Consider the following 19,387-nt stretch of genomic DNA (forward strand, 5'->3'; position numbering starts at 1 on the left):
TGTGCAAACGGGATAACAGGAGTGTCATTAAGATATTCTTCACTTAAAGCCATCCTCAAATCATTGTGCTCTTCTGTATCCTCATTTATGCAATCATCAGGTAGGAGTGTCTTCAGCAGATATTCCGCTGAGTCCCTCCACCCTAATGTCATACTACCGTCACTCTTTTTTAGGGTTGACAGAACCACAGGCGATTTCACTTTCTCCGTTAATAATCTATATGGTTGTCCCCACATATTAAGTTGCATATATGTTTGTAAATATCTCTCCCAATGAATTCTTTTAGCCTCAAACAATCGATTCTTATATTTTTCTTTAACGTCTCTGTAGACATTTAACCGTCTCTGCCTTTCCAGGTACCCTAACGACCGCTGGTAGTGTCGTCTGGCAGCCCTCATTCTTCTACGCAGGTTTTCCAATTCTGGCGTCCACGGCATCTCCTGTACTCCCTTACCTTTATTTACTGGTATCGCTGCTCGTTGTGCTTCCTGAAGCAGCGCAGTTAATGCATGCGCTCTGAAGTCTACACTTCCTACAACGTTATCCAGAGGATTTGTGTCCATTATTTCTCTCATCCTATTCCAATTTGCACGTTTAATATCAAATTTTATGACCGGTTCTAAATCTACACTTTGCCCTCTTACATTTTGAGGGGTGATATCTACAAATATTGTATTATGATCACTAGTTGTACAGTGTTGTCGCACAGTCCATTCACTAACTTTACACATAGCAGCTCTATTTACTATCGTCACATCTATGTTTGTTGAGGCTCCCGCTCTATTTTCAAAGGTGCAAGGTTGTCCAGGTTTGTTAACTACAGGAAGATCCATTTCAGCAATAACTTCTAACAGTTTTTGACCTCGTTCGTCTGTTTCGTTACTATGCCAGACAGTAGCCTTAGCATTTGCATCTGCGGCTAAAATGAAGTTATGTCTTAGTCCACACAGTGCCGCAGCCTTTACCTTGTCAAGATAGGGTTCTATTTCGTGAGAATACTGCATATATATATTAGCGATTATCCACTTAGTAGATCCATCGGTAGCCTCAATCACTACACAGTGTTCATCACACAACTGCGCTACTTTTGTGATCACTATTGATCGATTTAGTACTATTATCACAGATAAAGGCACTTCAGAGCCCAATATTACTGTTACACTTGGATCAAAATGAGTGACTTTTCCATTTCTTGTATGTGGCTCCTGAACACATATCATGTCTACCTTCGTCCCCTTGGCTACCCTCTGCATCTCCGCCATGACCAACTTGCTTCTCATAGCGTTTATCTGCATAATTATCATGTTACGGCTTTCTGGTATATACGTAGCTTTTAGAAGTCGGCAGAGACCAATCGAAATAGACACGCCCATACGCTTTAACAAAGTCTTTATATAGACGCTCTAAATCAAAGTTTTCCTGTCTCCGATTGTAGACTTACTCTACTATGTCACGCAATTTATCTACATCTCTTGGAAGATTATTGTTTTTTAAAACAATTCTATCTACCTCCTCCACTGTAGGGAATGTTATCGTATCCCCTAAAGAATGTGCATTTTTTACAATGTACCGAAGAGCAACATTTAGAGTGTTTGTATCCTCAAGTTTACTTAACCTTAAATTATGCTCTATATCACTGTATATTTCCTGCGCTGTTTTGGAGGCATTACACCAGCATCTACTTTGGATGTCGTTGAAGATTTATCACTATTACTAACAGGAACATTCACTTCTGCTGCATTGTTATCATCTCTATCAAGTGCACATACACCAGTATCACTTGAGGTGGGGTTTACTTTACTGCAATTTGGCACCATAGAGGAAACATGTGTAGAATTTTCTAATTCTTTTACCTGCTCAACTGTCTCATTGAGCATTTTATCTTCAACCTTAAATCCCAAACCAGTTTTTGTTCCACTTTTAACAAATACGACAGGTTTACAGCTACTTGGCAAATTTTTAATATCATATATTTCAGTACTAGACGACACCATATCAACTACATCTGAGGTTTCAGATGCATGCCCTAATTCATCATCATATGCACCAACACTTTCGGATTCTAATTCGTCAATTCTAAACATCAACTGACTTTGGAAAATTGCCCAGCGAAACATGTTTCTCCGAAGCTGTTTACCTACTTCTGGGTGCATTTGCCTACTTTCGACCATATTTTCTATATAGTCTACATTTTCATGATAATATGTTTCAATCACATCACAATTCTGTAATGGATATGCTATATATTCAGAATTTTGGCATTTTGCATACATAGATATATTTAAACCTATCTGCCTGCGCCATTCCATTGCCCTCCGCCAGTTCCTTGCTCTCGTAGAAGGTGTCTTTCTTTTTGACTTACTGCGCTTCACTACCTTCTCTCCAATATGTTCACTATTTAACTTGTTAGTTGCACTCAAAATACCTGACTTCACGTCACTGTCCATAATCAGTACGTGCAATCATACGTTCAAGCATCATTTGATGGGTTGCGCAGTTAGTTCCCAGATTATTGCATACTCTCTTCCTTCTCACACAGGGTATACAAACAGCTTTTTGCTCTTTCTTAGGACATTCAGCTTTAAAGTGCCCCTCAGAACCACAGTGTGCACATGTTTGTTTGTTTGAACAAATTTTTGATGAGTGGCCCAGATCATTGCATTTAAAGCAGCGTTGGACCACCAAATAATCACGAAGATTTAGAGCACGAAATTCAACAAAAATGCGTGATTTGGCCAGAAGGATGTTTCGCAATCTTGGTGTCACTTCAAAAACATGATTTACTACCGGTTTATCTTTTGCACCTCTCCTAAACCTCGGTTTCATCTCTTGCTCAAAACTCTCCCGACTGATATCCTCGGACAAATTTAGCTCATAAATCTCTTCCAAAAGATCAGTCTCATTTAACTCCTTAGGCACATCATGTAATATCACCAATGGCCTCTTTTTCGTTGGTGGCTCGCACTTGATGTTAGGTATGGTATTTACTTTTTCAATTAATCTCTTTTGGTCATCTTCAAACTGTCTCAACGATGACCACATTACTTGTGGTTCTCACTGCCCTAAACCGGAGTCTATCTCGCTTGGGATTAATAGCTGTTGTGATCTTCTCCTTGACAGTCTTGACATCACTGTTATCATTTGCTCGTATGAACACTGTATATTAGATAGGGACAGCGGGAATCTCGTTAATCCATTCATGCGCGTCACTAATTAGATGACGAGGCATTTGGCTATTTCTGGCCGTCTTTATTCCGAGGAATAACACAATACATAAGTACATTGTAAGGTACAGAGATGGTGTGTACTTCGCCATGTCCACCACCGAAGTGGGGACTTACAGGGCGAACACAAACTTACGTATACAGGAAAAAAACACAAATAAACAGAAAGAACAAAAGAACAAAGGAACAAAGACGGGTTCTTCCTCCTGTGGATAGGCCCCAGGAGTCAAGGCGAAGAGAATATCCAGCAGCCTAGCCGACGCCGACTCGTTCCATCAGCCTAGGTGCCGTCATACGCTCGTAGATTCTGTAACTCTTGCAGCAGCTCTGCAGTACACGGATGCTCAGTACCGCCAGTTCTCGGGGTAGGAAGCCTAAGGCGGCGAGGTCACCCGCCGACGCTGGAGACCATACACCCCTCCAGTTCAACGTCGCGGTGGACACTGTCACCTCCTCAACGTCACGGTGCAGGTTGGAGATGGCACGCCTGATGGACGGCGTGTCGTAGTAGGCCGCCTTCTGAGAATGACACCAGTCGAGTCGGAGATGGTCCCCGACTACCTGGGCGTCAATGACGCGGGCGATGCCGTCTTTGACCGCCACCACGTCAGGCTTGCGGATGCCCTCAGGTGTTCGGAGGTGGGGCTCCACGGAGATGTTGTAGCCCCTCTGCACGAGTCCACGAGCGACATAGCGCACTATTGCGTCGTGTCGCTTAACTCGGGACCCGTGCGTCCTGAAGCAAGCCTGTAGTACGTGGTTGGCGGTCTCCACGGCCTGGCAGCCCGCGCGGCGTCTGGTGTCCGCCTCCCGCCCGCGACTGCGCCGTGCCTTCGTGGGGAAAGCGTTGATGCAGGCGCGGAGGGCGTCGATGTATTCATGCCCAGATAGCAGGCGACTGGTGTCGGCGACCCACTGATGTTGGCCCTTGACGGCGGCAGATGATGACAGCGCCGCACCGTCAATGGCGAAGTGTAGGCGTGCTGCCCACATTTCCCCAACCTGCGTCGACGATTTGAGGAGGTGGCCCTCCCACGTCAAGTGTCGCTCCAGCACCTCAATCTCACGCTGTACCTCACCCAGGCCTGCACCGTCGCAGGCTGGCCCTATCTTCTTCAAGGCCAGGAGACGGGACCGACGGAGGAGCGTCCCCATCCAACGGCACGATGGAATGCCGAGGCCCCCCTGGGCAACAGGAGCGTGGAAGTAGCCCAGAGGGGTGTCCACCGGAAGGCGGAACCATCTCCTGACAGCGGCTCTTACGGTGATGTCTGCCGCTTTGAGGGCACACACCCGGGTGCGGCTGAGGGCCAGCCCGTGGTACAGGCCAGGGAGAAGCACGTTGGTGAGAGCGTGGAGGCGCTGTTGCGGCTTCAGCGGAGCTCGGGAGATGACGTCAAGCTGCTCCACAAGGTGGCGTCGTGGATTAAAGATGCAGCGACCCGCCGTGGAGAATTGCAGCCCCAGGTACCGGAAGGTTTCACCCACACGCAGGGCAGGCATGGTGGCGTTGCCTGCCTTGAAGGTGACGTCGCCGTCCACCTTCACCTTCTTCTCGCGGCCTGACGCGACCAAGGCGAGGGTGAAACACTTCTGGGCGTTGATCTGCAGCCCCAGGTGTGCGAGGGCTGCGACGGCTGCGTCGATGAGGGACTGCAAGCCCCTGGCGGTCGATGCGAACAGCAAGACGTCATCTGCAAAGGCCGCAGCGTTGACTCTGCGACCAAGTATCCGAGCTCCGATGTGGGAGGGCAGCTGGCCTAAAACGTAGTCCACCACAAAGTTGAACAAGATGGGGGAGAGGGGATCGCCCTGTCGAACGCCCCGTGATGGCTGCACAGACACGCCCACGCCGGCGCCGCCCGCTACCACCGTCGTGCTGCCCTCGTAGCACCGCTCGACTTATTCAATAAAGCAATCCGGCAGGCCATGAGCCCTCAGGGCGAAGGGCAGCATGATCTACCGAATCGAATGCTTTAGAAACGTCGATCGACGCCACAAAGACAGAGCGACAGGAGCGAACTACGTCGGTGAGAGCACTGTCCAAGATGAAGGTGTTTTCCAACATCCCATCCCGGGGGATGATTGCCCGCTGACGTTCGTCCACAGCACATGCACGCATCAGGCGCGACGCGAGAACCTTGTGAAAAGTCCGCGCCAGCACCGAGCAGACCGTAATGGGACGAAAGTCAGCGGGGGATGTTGGTGCAGCCGTTTTGTGGAGAAGGGACGTCCGCGCGCGAAGCAGACGCTCCGGAAGGGCGCGGGCCAGAAGGAAGAGATTCATCACTTTCACCAGGACTTCGTGCGGCAGGCGCCGCAGCTCCACTGGAGTTAGGCCGTCCAGCCCGGCTGCTGATCCCCTGGGCGGCAAGGCGGCAGCGACCTCCTCATGTGTGACCGGCCCCCATAGGCACTCAAGAGTGACAGGCTCCGAGTGCGGGAGGAGGCGGTCACGGATGAAGCCTGCGGTCGAGATGGGCTTCTTAGTGAAGAGGTCCGCCCAGAAGTCCAGCAGACCAGGGATGGCAGGTGGCGGCTGCAGCAGGGTGCAATCCAAGAGGCCGCGCACGGAACGTGCACGCGACCTTCGGAAGGCATCCTGCGTTCTTGCGTATTCCCAGCGGCGCCGCTTCCGCTTCTGCAGCGGCGGAGCGGCAGGCGGCCGCATAGATGGTTGGCGCGGCCGCTGTGTCCTGGTGATCGATCTCTCCCCTCTGGACCCGACCGACGCAATGGCACCCGGGAGCATGCCCAGGATGACATCAGGCGGCGTGCCGCGCCCCAGACCAATGACTCGATCCAGAGCAGAGAAACGCTGGGCGGAAGCAGGTAGCCCCGCCAGATGCTCCCAGATGGCGGCGTCAGTCGGCCCTTCCGGCGGCGGCCCGGTGGTGTCGGCCGCGAAGTCCTCGGCTGCGTCGTCGGACGGCGCAGCGGCATCGCCCGCATCAGGCAGCGGACTCGCCGCTGCCCGGCGGGACGCCGGCTCTTCCCCCCGACCGATCTCAAGTGCCTCCATGAATTGGCGGACAAGCTGCTTGTGGGCAGCTTTCCGCCGTTGGCACTTGATTGCTTCGAGCGTTCGGTTGGGGAACATTCTAGTTAGCTCCTGATTGACGAAGAAGAACCGTGCGTCCCTCTCGAGGAACAGTTCGGCCTCAGCCTTGGCAAGCGATAGGACTTCTTCCTCCGTCCACCTCGCGCGATGCCTCTCCGTGAAGATCTCCGCGTTGGCGGCCGCTGGATGTTGGCGGCGGCGATGGACCCCGAGACCGTTCTTGGTCGTGAAGCTGCGGTGACACTCACTGCAGGCATAAACAGCTGCAACAGTAGCAGAATCTACGGCACGGCCGGTTGGCCGGTTGGTGCTGGGGAAGCTGGGTTGGCGCCTTCAGCGGAAGGGCCACCACTCGTGATATCTTGTGTGCTGCCCCCAACTTAAAGGTATAATCCGAGGGGGAGCTGGTAATCCCCCCAAGCCCCTGGTGCGGTCTTCCACTCTGCGAAAATCAGCGGGCCCACGTGAAGGGGGGAAGACCGCAGGAGAGGAGAGGCTAAGAGGGCTAGGCCCATGTATTGCGCATCACTCTCCCTGTAGCTACAACCCAAGGAAGGCACCTCGCAGCAGCAGCATGACTACATCAAGACCGCGCTTCGGAAAGCCGAGTCTGGATGCAGCTACACCGCCGCCACTTGGCCAGGTAGGTGGATAGCCTCGCGGCCATCTTGTCCAAGTTATTATATTGCCACTGGTGGGGCAAGGAAGCAATCATGTCCGTTTAACTTAACCTAGCATTGCCTTCTAGAGATGTCATGGAAGGGTGTTATTCTCAACGAGCCGTGCGCCAAACCGTACGCATGAACTGCTGGTGTATTCTAATACCAGCTGTTATGGTGTTACAAACAAGTTCCCTAATCAGGAACTGGCGAAGATGGAACCGACTCCATATGGCCTTATTACAGGGTGCCCATGCACCACGTGCGCCAACAACGAGCGGCATAATATCGGGAGGGCGGCTTAGGTTGTATTTCCGCTGGAGTGCGCTGAGAACCGCTGGCTGCTCGTACTTCTGCCTCTTGATCATTTCGGCACAATTGAGACTCCCGGTATACTCATATGATATAGTAGTCTCAATTATTGTCCCAAGACCCGTTCCTGGCTTGAAGTCCAGATCATGGGTAACTAAAAGGTCTGGGACGTACCGGTCCGAGTTGGTGAGTGTGATAGATGGCGTTGTAATCACCTTGTACCCTTTCTGCTCAAGTTCTTTTTGAATGGAGCTACCAACTCGGTCGTGCCTCTCTATTCTTGCAAAGTGAGTAAGTGGGCAACGTTGGAGGACATGTTGAAGAGTCTCTCTCCTGTTGCTGCAAGAACCTCCTGCTCTGCAGTTGGCAGCAGGACCACGTATATACGGAGCTCCTCTGGTGGCCAACAAACCAATTCGCAGATGGATTGCGCCGATGTATTGCCTACCTGTCCAGAATGGTGGAGGGTCGTTGATCCACTTGTTGCATGCGGTGTCATGTTGGCAATATTCCAAGCCGCGGCCTAGCGCAGAATTCTGTAACCGTGCCCGCCAATACCTTGTAACCCCATCAGGCGTTGGGATAACTATTGAACCTTTAATTCTTAAGATTCTCTTAAGCCTTGTTACAAGCTTGGACACGGTTTCTGTATTGACGATGGCTTGCAAGTGGACGTCGTTAACAGAAGACAACTGCTGAATCCTCCTGTAAAACACAGAGCCAATCAGCAGCCTTAATGCTGGTATACCCAAGCCACCGTCACGCTGCTTAGCATGGAGGAATGGCGTTGGAGTTGTCTTAGGCAGGTGGAGAGTTGCCTTGACGAATTGTCTGATTAGATGGTCCAAGTAGTCTAACCTCTTGGCTGTGATGTTACTGTTCTGCAAGATGTGCACAAGCCTCGGTATGAGGTATGTATGCAGAACCGTTATCTTTTGCCAGGGCTTAAGTGCGGCACGTTTCAGGCGGTCTAACAGGGATGACAGAACAGACGGAGAAGGAGTCTGTATTCCCTGGTGCTCAAAAGTGTAACCCAGGTAGTGCAGCTGTTCTTGCACGTTCAAGGCAGGAATTTTAGCGCCAGATAGCTTGAACAGGCTTTTAGTTTCGACTGCACACCGTTTGGAGTGTGCCACTCTAATAAATTGAAAGGCCTTGCTTTTTGAGGGATTCACTTCTAAGGCCGTGCTCTTAGTGAACCTTTCAACACAACGCAGATGCTGATGCATGCCCTCTTTGGTCGACGAGAGGAGAACAATGTCATCAGCAAAGCCGATAATAGCAAACTTCTCTCCATTGACTTCCACCCCATAGGACTGGTTGACTGATTCCATAAGCCTGTCCATTACCATATTGAAGATGACAGGACTGAGTGGATCACCCTGTTTGACTCCCCTATGGAACTCGACTTCCCCAAATGTGTCTTTACCAAGTTGTAAATTGGTCGTTTGACCTTTATAAGATGACAATATATACTCAAGAGTCAAGTCATCCACTCCATGAGACCACAGTGCCTGATGTATGGCACTCCAAGATAACCGATCGAAGGCTTTCGTTAAATCAATGGCCACCACAAAAATTGGCTTTCCTCTAGCCCTATGCTCCTTGATAATTACATCTAAAGAAAGTGCATTCGCCATGATTCCATCAATGGATCTGAAGCCCCGCTGGGCAGGATGGATAGAAATAACCTGAGCCAACCTGAAAGCCAAGATCTTATTGACCAGGCGTACTACCATTGATGATATAGTTATAGGTCTCCAGTTAGATGGAGAGCGCAGGTCGCCTTTCTTAGGTAGAAGGCAGGTCTTGCTCACTGTAAATGCGGAAGGTAGTTGTTTTAAACCAAACACCACATTAAGCAGGACGTTCAGATCCTCATTAGGAATATTCCTCAGATGTTCATGAGTCACACCATCAGGACCAGCAGCTGTTCGCTTTAATTCCTATTCTGAAACCAATTCCTAGTTTCATTCAGCGAGAAAGGCATACTCGTGTCTTTGATGGAATCAGGATTCCTAGGCGGTAGCACGATCTTGGGGCCATGTTCCTCTCTTGCGTAGTAGCCCTTGAAATAATCCACAAACAGACTTCTCTCAGGTCTTGTGGTTGTACCGTTCTCCTCCTCTCCATTGAGAATCTCTCTTACCAAATTTGTTCTGCTATTTAACCACCAATACTGGGCATCTCGGAATCTTCGAGATCTTTCCTGCTGCCGCACCCTTCGCTGCCGCACCCTTTAGCTGTCTCTTCATTCTTCTAGATCTATGTAGTGGTCTTGCATTCAGTAGTTGGATGATCCCAGATACCTGGTCATCAATGGCGGACCAAGATGATGAATTGTCCAGGGCTAAATCCACCAGCCTTCTATAGGGAGGTGAGCAATAGTCTTTAATTTCCTCCAAATGGGAAATAATATGTTCATTGCTAACCCAGCGGCCTTGTTCTTGTGGAGTGGCATGACTCTCAGATTCTGCAACCACATCGGGGACTGCACCGACAACGTCCTCCATCCTGCCTTTCACAATCTCCAGGAGCTGTTTGTACTCTGGAAGTGCTCTCCTTTTCATGATACCTTCCGCTGATCTTCCTAACTTTCTACCCAAGTATGCGTTCAACTGCAATTGAGTAGCCCACTCTCCCTCACATTCCACTTCCAGAATCGCCATTTCCTCCATCTCAGCGGCACTCCAATTCCCTTTCCGTTTGCCACTGGCTAGCACTAGGTCGGCGGCATTAAAATCAACAGGATGTACTTGTTTCTCATGCAACCGCCGTCCAATGAAGGTCGTAAATTGCCTATCACAAAAGGCACATTTGTGCAAGCCGTCCTCGTTGGGCGCATTATTTAAGCCTTTGCACCTACGAATATGTTGTTTCTCTTGGGCCGGTGTTCGCCTACCAATACCTAAACAACACTTTGGACATGTAATGCTATTCTCTAAACTAGGCGAATCAACATTCCTGCCAAGTCTTGCGTCCGTGGTAACCACGGTAGAAAGTTGAGGGTCCTGTACATTCGGGCACTCCATCTGAGGCTCCGCTGAATTCATCGTCGCAACTGAGGCTCTCCATAGGAGAGAGGGGTGATAGGCTGCGAACCTGGCACCCCTGCGGCCAATAGGCCTACAAACCGGAGACTCGTCTCGGATACTAGGACAGAAACCTGCCCCGACACCTCAAACTACGGCTCCAGTGTAAATACGAGATTGAACCCGTTGTTCCTACAAGCAAACGGCACTGCCACTACGAGGCCAACACCAGTTCGAGGGGTACTGGTCAGTGCCAGCAAGGCTCCCCCCCCCCCATAGTCCTTGTATTTGCGAGATTTCTCTCACACCGATGACAAGTCACCAACGAGGTCACTTAAGCGGAACCTCTACCGCACATCTATGCTATCGTTTTCCGCCCTTTACCCACATAACATGGGATTAGGTAGTCCAATGACAGCTTTAAGGACGACCGCAATGCGGTTTGCAAGCGGCACCATCGTGGCCCGAAGAAGGACACTGTCCTCAGAAGGACAATAGAAGGTCCTGAAAAGGACACTGCCCCAATAAGGGCACTTGGGTACTAGTGAATCCCACAGTAGAACTGCGGCCCGACACCTCAGACGACTACCGCAGCTGTCGCCCGTTATTAACCAAAGACTCGTCTCGGATACTAAGGCGTGAAGCGCCTCGACACCTCAAACGACTGCTTTGATACGAGGTCTCGTCTCGGATACTAGTACAGACTAGGCCTGTTCCGACACCTCAAGTGACGGCCCCTTGGCCCTGCCCTATTAGCTGCAAAAGCCAGTCGCCCTTTGGCTTGCCTTAGCTCACCTCACGGTAGCTGACAATGCACCCGACTCTCGCCTCGGGGAGGCTAGGAACTAGGACTTCACCGCCGAGAGGTTAGAGGCACCACTCACCGATCCCAGCCAGAGGCATGGGGCACAGTGTGACTACCTTATATTGCACATCATGCGGGCTTAAGAGAGTCATAGTTACGCCCGCCGTTTACCCGCGCTTGCTTGAATTTCTTCACGTTGACATTCAGAGCACTGGGCAGAAATCACATTGCGTCAACACCCGCTAGGGCCATCGCAATGCTTTGTTTTAATTAGACAGTCGGATTCCCCCAGTCCGTGCCAGTTCTGAGTTGATCGTTGAATGGCGGCCAAAGATAATCCGCGCACCCGCGCGCCCCCGGAGGAGCACGCTAAGGCGGACGCGGCCTCGCAGCAAGGAAGATCCGTGGGAGGCCAAGGCACGGGACCGAGCTCAGATCCTGCACGCAGGTTGAGCCACCGGGGCGCGAACGCCGCACAGGCGCGCGCGTCCTGCACCGCCGGCCAGCACGAGGCCGACCAACGGCGAGAGCAGACCACACCCACGCTAAACGCCCGCACTTACCGGCACCCCTACGACACTCACCTCGCCCAGGCCCGGCACGTTAGCGCTGACCCACTTCCCGACCAAGCCCGACACGCCCCGATCCTCAGAGCCAATCCTTATCCCGAAGTTACGGATCCAATTTGCCGACTTCCCTTACCTACATTATTCTATCGACTAGAGGCTCTTCACCTTGGAGACCTGCTGCGGATATGGGTACGAACCGGCGCGACACCTCCACGTGGCCCTCTCCCGGATTTTCAAGGTCCGAGGGGAAGATCGGGACACCGCCGCAACTGCGGTGCTCTTCGCGTTCCAAACCCTATCTCCCTGCTAGAGGATTCCAGGGAACTAGAACGCTCATGCAGAAAAGAAAACTCTTCCCCGATCTCCCGACGGCGTCTCCCGGTCCTTTTGGGTTACCCCGACGAGCATCTCTAAAAGAGGGGCCCGACTTGTATCGGTTCCGCTGCCGGGTTCCGGAATAGGAACCGGATTCCCTTTCGCCCAACGGGGGCCAGCACAAAGTGCATCATGCTATGACGGCCCCCATCAACATCGGATTTCTCCTAGGGCTTAGGATCGACTGACTCGTGTGCAATGGCTGTTCACACGAAACCCTTCTCCGCGTCAGCCCTCCAGGGCCTCGCTGGAGTATTTGCTACTACCACCAAGATCTGCACCGACGGCGGCTCCAGGCAGGCTCACGCCCAGACCCTTCTGCGCCCACCGCCGCGACCCTCCTACTCGTCAGGGCATCGCGGCCGGCCGCAAGGACTGGCCGTGACTGCCGGACTGACGGCCGAGTATAGGCACGACGCTTCAGCGCCATCCATTTTCAGGGCTAGTTGCTTCGGCAGGTGAGTTGTTACACACTCCTTAGCGGATTCCGACTTCCATGGCCACCGTCCTACTGTCTTAAGCAACCAACGCCTTTCATGGTTTCCCATGAGCGTCGATTCGGGCGCCTTAACTCGGCGTTTGGTTCATCCCACAGCGCCAGTTCTGCTTACCAAAAGTGGCCCACTTGGCACTCGGATCCGAGTCGTTTGCTCGCGGCTTCAGCATATCAAGCAAGCCGGAGATCTCACCCATTTAAAGTTTGAGAATAGGTTGAGGTCATTTCGGCCCCAAGGCCTCTAATCATTCGCTTTACCGGATGAGACTCGTACGAGCATCAGCTATCCCGAGGGGAAACTTCGGAGGGAACCGGCTACTAGATGGTTCGATTAGTCTTTCGCCCCTATACCCAGCTCCGACGATCGATTTGCACGTCAGAATCGCTACAGACCTCCATCAGGGTTTCCCCTGACTTCGTCCTGGCCAGGCATAGTTCACCATCTTTCGGGTCCCAACGCGTACACTCTAGGTGCGCCTCACCTCGCAATGAGGACGAGACGCCCCGGGAGTGCGGAGGCCGCCGCCCCGTGAAGGGCAGGGAAGCCCCATCCTCCCTCGGCCAGCGCAAGGCGAGACCTTCACTTTCATTACGCCTTTAGGTTTCGTACAGCCCAATGACTCGCGCACATGTTAGACTTCTTGGTCCGTGTTTCAAGACGGGTCGTGAAATTGCCCAAAGCTGAAGCGCCGCTGACGGGTGCGATTATTCCCCCCGAGAGCATCCCGAGCCAACAGCGGCGCGGGTCCAGGGCCGGGCCAGGTAGGTCCGTCATCCGGGAAGAACCGCGCGCGCTTGCCGGGAGCCCGAGCGCCCAAAGGGGCGAATCGACTCCTTTAGATATACCGCCGAGCAGCCAGCCAGGACACCGGGGCTCTGCCCAACAGACGCGAACCGAGGCCCGCGGAAGGACAGGCTGCGCACCTGGGCCGTAGGCCGGCACCCAGCGGGTCGCGACGTCCTACTAGGGGAGAAGTGCGGCCCACCGCACACCGGAACGGCCCCACCCCGCGGCGAGTGGAAAGGCAACCGGACACGACCCCGCCGCGGATGGGCATGAATCTCACCCGTTCGACCTTTCGGACTTCTCACGTTTACCCCAGAACGGTTTCACGTACTTTTGAACTCTCTCTTCAAAGTTCCTTTCAACTTTCCCTCACGGTACTTGTTCGCTATCGGTCTCGTGGTCATATTTAGTCTCAGATGGAGTTTACCACCCACTTGGAGCTGCACTCTCAAGCAACCCGAGTCGAAGGAGAGGTCCCGCCGACGCTCGCACCGGCCGCTACGGGCCTGGCACCCTCTACGGGCCGTGGCCTCATTCAAGTTGGACTTGGGCTCGGCGCGAGGCGTCTGGTGTAGAGGACCCTCCCAAACACCACATGCCTCGACAGGCGGCAGCCTGCGGGGTTCGGTGCTGGACTCTTCCCTGTTCGCTCGCCGCTACTGGGGGAATCCTTGTTAGTTTCTTTTCCTCCGCTTAGTAATATGCTTAAATTCAGCGGGTAGTCTCGCCTGCTCTGAGGTCGTTGTACGAGGTGTCGCACGCCACACCGCCAGCCGGCTGTGCACGCTACCGAGACAGTACCGGTATGCGAACCGCCAGGCGACGGGCGCGCATCGCTCGTTTCAGGGGACATGGCCGGCCCCACAGGCCGGCACGACACTCCCACGTCTCCGAAGCGGGACAAACGCCGCGCGCTTCAGTTTACGTAGCCGACCCTCAGCCAGACGTGGCCCGGGAACGGAGTCCATGGTTCGTTCCTTTTCATGTGTGTCAGGGCGCTGATGACCTCGATGTTGAGCGCCCATAAACCCCAACACACACACACACACACACACACACACACACACACACGGAATCCATGGACCGCAATGTGCGTTCGAAACGTCGATGTTCATGTGTCCTGCAGTTCACATGTCGACGCGCAATTTGCTGCGTTCTTCATCGACCCACGAGCCGAGTGATCCACCGTCCTGGGTGATCTTTTTACAGTTTCCACTGTCTCTTTCAAAACAGTTGCATAGGCGGGACTGAGGCGTTCGACGGCCCCTGTTCCAGTGTTTTGTGTCCAACGGCCTCACGGCCGATGGGCGTCGTACGGCTCCACACCGGAGCGGACAGGCACTCGGGCGAACGTCATTCAAAACCAGCGCGAGGCGCCAGGTGCCGCAGGCCAGCCGCTCCAGAGCTTCAGCGCTCGTACCACACAACATTTTCCGTTAGTTTTGAGAAGGACGCGTGGTCCCGCACGCGGCGCTCGGCTACTGCGAGCCGTACAGGTAGCGTGTTGCACGAAACGACACGCACATCGAAAGACATGCAGTCTAGTCGGTAATGATCCTTCCGCAGGTTCACCTACGGAAACCTTGTTACGACTTTTACTTCCTCTAAATGATCAAGTTTGGTCATCTTTCCGGTAGCATCGGCAACGACAGAGTCGATGCCGCGTACCAGTCCGAAGACCTCACTAAATCATTCAATCGGTAGTAGCGACGGGCGGTGTGTACAAAGGGCAGGGACGTAATCAACGCGAGCTTATGACTCGCGCTTACTGGGAATTCCTCGTTCATGGGGAACAATTGTAAGCCCCAATCCCTAGCACGAAGGTGGTTGAGCGGGTTACCCCGACCTTTCGGCCTAGGAAGACACACTGATTCTTTGAGTGTAGCGCGCGTGCGGCCCAGAACATCTAAGGGCATCACAGACCTGTTATTGCTCAATCTCGTGTGGCTAGAAGCCGCCTGTCCCTCTAAGAAGAAAAGTAATCGCTGACAGCACGAAGGATGTCACGCGACTAGTTCGTTATCGGAATTAACCAGACAAATCGCTCCACCAACTAAGAACGGCCATGCACCACCACCCACCGAATCAAGAAAGAGCTATCAATCTGTCAATCCTTCCGGTGTCCGGGCCTGGTGAGGTTTCCCGTGTTGAGTCAAATTAAGCCACAGGCTCCACTCCTGGTGGTGCCCTTCCGTCAATTCCTTTAAGTTTCAGCTTTGCAACCATACTTCCCCCGGAACCCAAAAGCTTTGGTTTCCCGGAAGCTGCCCGCCGAGTCATCGGAGGAACTGCGGCGGATCGTTGGCTGGCATCGTTTATGGTTACAACTAGGGCGGTATCTGATCGCCTTCGAACCTCTAACTTTCGTTCTTGATTAATTAAAACATACTTGGCAAATGCTTTCGCTTCTGTTCGTCTTGCGACGATCCAAGAATTTCACCTCTAACGTCGCAATACGAATGCCCCCGCCTGTCCCTATTAATCATTACCTCGGGTTCCGAAAACCAACAAAATAGAACCGAGGTCCTATTCCATTATTCCATGCACACAGTATTCAGGCGGGCTTGCCTGCTTTAAGCACTCTAATTTGTTCAAAGTAAACGTGCCGGCCCACCGAGACACTCAATAAAGAGCACCCTGGTAGGATTTCAACGGGGTCCGCCTCGGGACGCACGAGCACGCACGAGGCGGTCGCACGCCTTCGGCTCGCCCCACCGGCAGGACGTCCCACGATACATGCCAGTTAAACACCGACGGGCGGTGAACCAACAGCGTGGGACACAAATCCAACTACGAGCTTTTTAACCGCAACAACTTTAATATACGCTATTGGAGCAGGAATTACCGCGGCTGCTGGCACCAGACTTGCCCTCCAATAGATACTCGTTAAAGGATTTAAAGTGTACTCATTCCGATTACGGGGCCTCGGATGAGTCCCGTATCGTTATTTTTCGTCACTACCTCCCCGTGCCGGGAGTGGGTAATTTGCGCGCCTGCTGACTTCCTTGGATGTGGTAGCCATTTCTCAGGCTCCCTCTCCGGAATCGAACCCTGATTCCCCGTTACCCGTTACAACCATGGTAGGCGCTGAACCTACCATCGACAGTTGATAAGGCAGACATTTGAAAGATGCGTCGCCGGTACGAGGACCGTGCGATCAGCCCAAAGTTATTCAGAGTCACCAAGGCAAACAGACCGGACGAACCGACCGATTGGTTTTGATCTAATAAAATCGTCCCTTCCATCTCTGGTCGGGACTCTGATTTTTTTTCTTTTTTAAATTTTTATTAACAACAATATTAATTATACATATTTAGCCCACCTCCTAACATGATTAGTGGGCCATAATTGTTACATAAGTCTAAAAATTTGCAGCTAATATTACAATTTATGTTAGTGAGCTACTTTTAAGTTTCTAAGCTGGTGTTGAATTCCTACAGTAACAATGGACACTTTAATTTACCTACAATTTATATTAGTGAACTACTACTTTTTAAGTTCCTGAGCTGGTGTTAATTTCCTACGGTGCAATGGGCAGTTTAATTTTACCTACGTCTAACCTAGAAATGACTACTAACTGCAGCGTCACAGGTGTGCCAGTAAGTACAAACCTACTTGGAGTGGCCAGGCTCCTCGAGCTAATCCCGAGGAGCGTGCCCCTGGCACTGGGCCGGCCAAGGTTAGTAATCGCTGCAGTTCCCTATGTTAGTATTCTAATCTAAGTCCTACTCTACTAACTTAACCTACGTCATAATTGGTGCTTGTCATAATCGGTGTGAATGATCCCATCCCCCTGTTCCCATACGTGGCAGTTTCCAACTGATGGATGGATGGATGGATATGGTGTTATGGGCGCTCAACAGTGTAGTCTTTAGCGCCCGAACGGAGACAACAACGGACGAGTGTCACTAAAATGCAGCAAGTGCAGAAATAGGATTAAAAATATAGGTGAAAGTCTACAGAGGCAGTTTGCACGTCAACAGTAGCAAAAGGAAAGCAGCACATAATGAGGAGAACTGCAAGAGAACAGAGGGGGAAGGGGTTAAAAGGAAACACATAGCACATGTTGGGAACTGGCCTATGACAAGAATAAAAAGGAGTGGTAAGCCACTCGGCAACACACTAATAATTCCAACCTAAAATTTTTGGCTGAAGCCCAGAAACAGCACAGTACCTTAAAACTTTCTTGACACTCGCCTCGTCATCGGCTAAAATCGAGGGCAGATCCCCACTAATATTAACTTCCGCCCTGACAAAACGATATAAAGCACACTCAACTAAAATGTGGCGTACAGTGATTCGCACGCCACAGGCAGCACACAGAGAGGGTTCCTCGCGCCGTAGTAAGAAGGCATGCGTAAGAGGACAGTGCCCTATGCGAAGACGTGTAAGGGTCACTTCGTCACGCCTAGGTGACCGGCAGGAGGAACACCACGACTGGACGGTGGGTTTCACCAACCGCAGCTTATTGTCCCGCACCGCCAGCCATTCCTCCTCCCACAATTGCATATACTTCCGACGCAGCACAGAAACGACACCTTGCAAAGGAATAGAACATTGCGTCACCTCCGGTAACCTGCAGGCGTCCTTGGCAGCTCTGTCAGCTTGTTCATTTCCCCGTATGCCCACATGCCCTGGCACCCAGCAAAAGGACACTTGCTTGCCCTGTCGTTGGAGGATGTACAGTTGTTCGTAAATCAGCTGTTCCAACTTCTCCGCTGGGTACAGGTTCTGCAGGGACTGTAATGCGCTCAGTGAGTCAGAGCAAATGAGGAAGTGTTTGCCCGGAGTAAACCGTATCTGCTCCAATGCCTTCAGCATCGCATGAAGTTCTGCGGAAAAAACAGTGTATTCCTGGGGAAGGCGAATCCTGATGACACGGTCGGGGAACACGACTGAGCAGCCAAGAAAATCCCCCTGTTGGGATCCATCAGTGTAGACTGCTGTAAAATCATGATGCATGTCTAAAATGTTAAAAAACAAAGATTTGAAAGTAAAATCTGATGTACTGTCTTTCTTAAAATTTGCCAAATCTAAAATCAATGTGGGTCTCTGGAGGAGCCAAGGTGGATATCTGCTCCAACCTCGACGTGAAACATTAAAACCGGCCACACCCATCTCTAAAAGGCAATCCTTTGCGCGAATCCCATAGGGCCATGTCGCTCGTTGCCGGTTGCGAAAAAGCCTTTCCAGTGGAGGCCGAGCAACAGCGTGGTATGCAGGTGTGTATGGTGAGGATAATGTTTGATAGGCCTGGCGCACCATTAGTAGACGCCGCCGGAGGTGAAGTGGCGGTTCACCTGCCTCTACACAGAGGCTCGGTATGGGGCTGGTTCTGAACGCCCCAGTGGCCAACCGAATCCCCTCATGGTGCACCACATCCAACAGCTTCAAATAAGTGGGTCTTGCAGACCCGTACACCGTGCATCCATAATCAAGCCGGGACCGCACGAAAGCTCTGTAAAACCGCAGCAGACAAGTCCTGTCTGCTCCCCATGTGCGGTGACTAAGACATTTTAAAATAGACAGTGCCTTAAGAGACCGTTTTTTCAGTTCCTTAATGTGTGGCAGCCACGTAAGCTTAGAATCAAAAGTGAGGCCCAGAAACTTCACCGTGTCTTTAAAATTCAGAACGGTGTCCCTCATCCGCAACTCAGGCAAGTCAAAAATGGAACGAGAACGGTTAAAAAGAACACACACCGACTTATCAGTTGAAAACTTAAAACCACACTTCTGTGCCCATTCATCCAAACGTCGCAGAGTGAGTTGCAACTGACGAGTCGTCGTTGCAAGGCTTGAAGAAGAGCAAAATACAGAGAAATCGTCCACAAACAAGGAACACTGCACAGGACTTTTCACAACAGACGTAATACTGTTAATAGCAATAGCAAAGACCGTCACACTTAAAACACTACCTTGAGGGACACCGTTCTCTTGTTCAAAGCGACTAGACAGTACGTCTCCGACTCGGTACCGAAAATAGCGTGGCGACAGGAAGGACCGAATAAAATTGGGAAGACATCCACGAAAACCCCATTCGTGGAGCTGCCTGATGATAAGATGCCTC

At 51.8% G+C, this 19,387-nt stretch overlaps 1 long non-coding RNA gene and 1 pseudogene across 1 annotated transcript in view; both read right to left on the reverse strand.

The window, feature by feature from the left end:
- LOC126194709 (uncharacterized) overlaps nucleotides 1-16,579 on the reverse strand; it is a 219,923-nt gene extending 203,344 nt beyond the window's left edge. Inside the window, exon 1 of the long non-coding RNA XR_007538500.1 lies at nucleotides 15,676-16,579. This is a non-coding gene — a long non-coding RNA (uncharacterized LOC126194709). The remainder of the gene's footprint in view (nucleotides 1-15,675) is intronic.
- Nucleotides 14,376-14,517, reverse strand: LOC126196652 (5.8S ribosomal RNA; annotated as a pseudogene).
- Nucleotides 16,580-19,387: the final 2,808 nt, after the last annotated feature.

Source organism: Schistocerca nitens, chromosome 7, assembly GCF_023898315.1.
Source record: "Schistocerca nitens isolate TAMUIC-IGC-003100 chromosome 7, iqSchNite1.1, whole genome shotgun sequence".
Taxonomy (NCBI): Eukaryota; Metazoa; Arthropoda; class Insecta; order Orthoptera; family Acrididae; genus Schistocerca; species Schistocerca nitens.